The following is a 5,916-nucleotide window of genomic DNA, read 5'->3' on the forward strand; positions in this document are numbered from 1 at the left end:
TGCTGAAAAAAATTAACAGTGTGTTACTTTATGAAAGGCATATGAGTTTAAAAATGGGAGACAAACAGGTTGGAGTTGCAGTGAAGTGGCTCTCCTGTAAGTATATAAGATGTATTTTTCAGATTCTTCAGAAATGTTTTGCTAGCAGCATTTAAATTTATGGCAAATTTACAAACTATTTTTTTTGTTTATTTGTATGTTTGTTTTCACCTGAATGTTGAGTGCTCTGCATTCATATTCTTTTAATCAGCAGAATAATTTTCACATTCCTCACAAAATGTTACTTTTCCCCCTACCTTGATGATCTAAGTAATACAGAGAAGTTGTATCCAAATTGATTGCTTCATTATTCTGGCCTCCAACCAAAATTGCTCTCATTTAATCAGGCAAATATATTTCATATTAAGTACTTCTTTGAAACTTGATTTTTTAAAAAATCCAAGTGTGTCTTAGGGAATCCAAATTCAAAGTAGGAAAAATACAGCTAAGTTGTCAATGAAGTTCTTGATTTCGTGTTAGTATCAACAGAAGTGCTACTCTTTGCTTTTCTCCATAATGAAGAACAGAGAGTTGAGAATTCAGGAGCAAGGAGGTAAGAACAATAGGATGAGTGTATGTCAAGTAAGATGGAAAAAAAATCTTTTTTGATCTTTGCATTTAGTAGTTCCTGAATATATTTTGTTTAATTAGTCGCATGGTCCCCATTAGCAGTTATTCTTCTAAGCCATCTTGCAGTTGTGAAGGTTCACATTTTTTGAATTTTTCATATTTGAGTGTATCAGTTGAAACCACTAAGTTTCACTTGCATTCAGATTGGAGCTATTAAAATTCCTGCCATTGTCTTTCCCTGCCATAAGTTGTAAGAGAAGTAGGAAATATTCAATGGAACTGAACTGAGATTCTAAAAAGAATTTGCTTATTTCAGGGTATCTTTTACATGTTTTACACAAGATTTTTTTAAATAATGGTCTATTATTACTAAGTATCCTGATTTCTTTTTCATTGCACAATGTTGATGTGCCAGAGTAAATCATGTTTAACCATAAAAATGCTGTGTCAGTCAACTGAATTGACTTCCATAATGATGAAGCTACCTCTGACTGTGATAGAAGGTTGTCAGTTCAGCATTCTTCTGTATATATTTGAAAATTATGGTATTAGTGTATACATTAGGAAATCATAACATTTCCAAAATGGTGGCTGAAACAAACCTCATGAGGTCTCCAGCCCAGTCTTCTAATCAAAACAAACCTGTGGCCAACACTGTATTAGATCAACACAGATTCTATGCAAGGATGGTGCTTCCATAGGCTTGTTTTGTCTTATTTTCCTCTTCAGGAGAATTTGGCTCTGTCATCTTTGTAAATTCCCTTCAGATAGCCATAGGCTGCTACTAGATCACTCCTTAGCCTTCCCTTCCCCAGACCAAGCAACCTCAGGTGTCTAGAGACCCATGTTCTAGGCCCTGGACCCTCTGTGTAGCTTTGTTCTGGACTCTCTCGTTTCTCAGGATAACTCCTAAACAGGGGGACAGAAATCTGGGCACAATATTCCATATTTAACTTCAGCAGCAGTGAGTCACAGTAGGTAATAACTAACCTGTCCTGCTAGCCAAGTTTCTCCTAAGGCAGCCCTTTGTGCATTTTGCTTTATTTGCAATGAGCCAACACTGTTATCTCATGTTCTACTCAATGTCCACCACTACCCCAGGTAGTACCCTCTCTCCATCAGGGCTGTTACTCAGACAGTCACTTCCCAGTGGGCAGTCCTGCCTCATGTGGAACAGTTCACTTACTGAACCCCAGGAGATTCTCTAGGTTTTCCAAAGTCTAGTTTCTCTAACCTTTACCTGCTAGAGGACTAGCCAGTCACTTTAATTTGGGATCATTTGCAAAGATGCAATTCTGTCTCATCACCTGGGTTGCAGAGGAAGATATCACACAATGTAAGTGCTACAGCAAACCATGGGATATTTTGGACAAAGAAGCTGCTGTCATGCAGTCCCCGTGATGCAGCACACAGCTTCATTTAACTTTGCAGAAAGAATATTGAATAAAATATATAAAAAGACATGTTCCTAATCTCTTACATTAGGGCAGAATTGTTCTTCCTATAACTCTCAAGCAAATGCAAATCTTAACAAAGCCAAGATGAACCACATGCACTTTCCCCTGTGCTTATAGTCAGCAGACTTCAGCCATGGCAAGATTCAAGCTCATATTTGCTCCGTTTTTTATAAAGAGTCACATAAATAATGAACGTCTATTGGAAAAATATCCAATATGTGGAAAAATTCCATATACCAAAAAAAACGAGGCAAACTTTTCTCCTTGGAAATGCAGGTGGAATTCAGTTTCACTTCAGGGCATGGATAAGCAGACCCAGGCTTACTTAGACAAGAAGTGGCTGTTGGCCTGGTTCCAACATTAGTCACAGAACTCAGATCTTCTTGCTGCCTCTGGGGTTATAATTTTGCAAGTAATATTCTTCCTCTCCTCCCAGGGGACGATGCATGTCCCTCAGTTAAGGAGTACAAATGAAGTTGCCCGATCTTCTCCAGATTCCTCTCTTTCTCCATCTTGTTCTCTCTCACACACTCATGCTCATCACTTTCTGGGAGCAGTAGAGTTTGTGACATTTTCACAGCAGCAAAGAAGGCAACAATCACCTTTGACTAAAAATGTTTTTTTGGATAGGTACCTAATGTGAAGTGTTGACTGCTTGTATATCAAATGAATGCGTTTTCCTTTCCTAAGGGCTTTGGAGAATGGTAACCTGAAGGGCCCGTACAGTCACGTAACATTTCTTCTTTTGTTTCTTACTGTTCACTGATGACAGCAAAGGGATAGACTGACTTGGTAACCAACACCCTAGCCAGGAGACAGTTCTAGTTTATTAAATCTTCTGGCAGGCTGCATATGTGGAGGGGAGTCTCTTGGAGAGTGAGCAGGTGGACTTATCTATCGTTGTTTGAAGTTGGCTCAAGTCCTTTTGCAAAACCATTGCCATGTTGTTATCCTAGGCAACTTGGTAGCTTGAGGGCTGGACAGTCAGTCTATGTGATTTCTCCCAGGATTCACTTTCATGCTCTTTGCCGTTTTATATCTACCTACTTCCTTTTGGAAATGTGGTTAGACTGACAGCCTAGAGCTGTCACTGCTCAGTCAGTGATGAATAACCAATGTGCTTGTCATTCTCCCTGATCATGCCATGAATGCTTTATGCTGCCCTTAGCAGATGTTCTTTGATGGAAAACTCGCAAGCTAGCTAGGATACAAATCTCATCAGAGAAGGCTTAGTAAATAGCTCTAGTCCCAGCCTCAGGATTCAGTCCAAACGTGGATTCTTTATTTTTTAACAAACATCACGGGAAAGCCTGAAATGCTTCCCTTCCACTAAATTTGAGTGCTCTTCATTAAGTATAAAAATATCTAGACTGTCAAATTACCCCTAAAAGGTAAGGTCTGTGTTTGGAGGCATCCTTTATGTAAAGTCTCGTCTCAGTCAACTGTCTCAGCCAAATCAGCTGGAACTGAACACCACAGGAGGCTGGTCCACTGCACAGGGACCATAATCACCTGGGAAGAACACCACACTCTCTTCAACTGGTCACCATCGGCACAACTGTCCTCAGGCTGTCCAAAATACAGCTGAGGTGTCCAGTGAGCTGCCAAAGACTTCGTTTTTTGTAGTCCCCTGTCATAGACACTGTGTTAGATTTTCAAAATAATTTTAGAAATTATTGGCAAGACCAATCAACACTGACAGGTTAATTGTTATTCCTAGAATGGAAATGTTTCAGGAATTTTATTTTTGGTAAATGTCTTAAAAGAAATTAGTGAATGTTAGGTCTGATTAAAGGAACCATAAACAGTTCTGGGAAATGAACTGTTATTTATCTGCCAAACAGCTTGAGACAGATACATCTCCGTGCTGATCTACAGGGTTTATTCCTGTGGGTGAACACCACAGACTCTCTCACCACCTTTCTAATGGTTTCTAAAATCAAGCTGCCAGCTCGTATTGTTTGTGGCACTACTTTGTTAATTAAAAAAAATTAAAAAAAAATAAAAAAAAAAGGACTCCTCAACTTTCAGGGGAACTTAGTACTGAAAGATTTTGACTCCTTTTGGAAGCTGTCAGTCTTGGCTCTATGTGCACAAGGAGGAACACAGCTGAGATTATCATCATTAGCCATCCTTATTGTTATTTTCAGTTATAAACTTAGTTATCAAAAGGTACCAAAGCCAAATCTCCCTCATGCTATTTTCACATCAATGTGGCTCTGTTGACTTCCTTTACAGTAGTGTGAAAGGAAATAAATATGTATTAAGGAAATATTTCTCTAATCACACAAAGGGTAATAATATTTTTAGAGTGAAAGAGGGAAAAGCAAAGAGGAGTAGTGTAGCTGAAATTCAGACTTGAACATTCAGTAGAAAAATGAGGTTTGGAGGCTTCGATGCACAAAATTTCTGTTTAGGCAAGTTCAAACTAGTTTTATGAACTGTTCACCCAGCTCGGCTTTCTTTTTCTATCTCATTTTCCTTACCAGCTAAAAACAAATATAACAAACATCAGTAGACCTTGAAAAACACATTGAAACTGAGCACAAGGTTCCTCCTTCCTTTCAATAAACCTCAGCTAAATTGAAACATCACTATATTTTTAAGATGACAGCTCTCAAGAAAATATAACAAGTTTAATTTTAAAGAAAGACTATGTTTTAGTTCAGTCTAAGGGATGCGTGTAATGATATACTCTAGAATATGTTGTGAAGAACTATGAAAAGACACCTTCAAAACCAAATGAAGTATAGTGAATTCTTTAAAGCTCTGTATATGTGTTGCTTTTTCATTACAGATCACTAATTATAAAGTTATAAAACACAAAGAACCTACAGCCAAAAGCATTCATAATGACATTAGATTGTAATGTATACTATTGCATTGTGAACACTCATTTCCTTTTTTATTACTGCTTTGTGCATATGAATTGGCTTTTCCATCCCTGGGAACAGAAAGAGCTTCATATTAATTCCTTAGACCACAGCAGTAGTCAAGCAGCTAAAGCACCAGTGCCATTAGATATGACATGGCCTTTTTTATGGAAGGTTCTGAGTTAGAAAAGGAGCCACTGTTACATGGTCCCAAAATTCACCAGTGTGTGTAGGTGGGAGTTTGACTAGGTTCCCCACTTTAGGAGGCTCTTTGAAATGTATATCTGTGCACTGACCCTCCACAGGAGAGTTTTGTTGTTAGTATGTGCTAGAGGCACAGCCATACATCTGTACCTGCATCCCTTGGAAGACCAGGCAAGGAAACTGCCTTTCCTAACCAGATGAGCAAACAGCATGTCCATCAAACAAAGCATTGTGGAGGAGCTGTTTGGAATCATTAGTCAGCTGGTGGAGCTGGTTCAAAGTGGCTTCACTCCTGTGTCACTATCAACGTGCAGGGCCTGTTTCTCTGGGACTTGACAATCTTCAGTGATGGGAGTCAGTGTGTGTTTTGAAGAAGACTTATAAAGACACATACACTGATTTTCATGGGTCAATGCCTTGCCTTGAAACATAGATTTGTTACAGGAAAAACAGGCCATAAGCACCAGCTCTTGTGCTGTAAGAAGGGTAGGTTCAAGTGCTTTGTTGAAAGCTGCAAGTTCTGTGTGGGGACTTGGACTCTTCTGGACTTTGAGTGCTTTGTTGTTTTCCTGAGTCAAATCAGGATTACACATTTGGATTTGCATCTTATGGGCAAAAGATCATGAAGGATATGAAAGAAATGAGACTGGTACCCAGCTGGTGCCACCAACTGGTACAGGTATGTGAAAACTCCTAGTGTTGCCTTTATTTACATTGTTCAGAGATCTAGTTTTGAACACAACCACCTTATTAAAATTAGGACAGATGATACC

This window comes from Chaetura pelagica, unplaced genomic scaffold, assembly GCF_000747805.2.
Source record: "Chaetura pelagica isolate M959 unplaced genomic scaffold, ChaPel_1.0 scaffold17, whole genome shotgun sequence".
NCBI classification, from domain to species: domain Eukaryota; kingdom Metazoa; phylum Chordata; class Aves; order Apodiformes; family Apodidae; genus Chaetura; species Chaetura pelagica.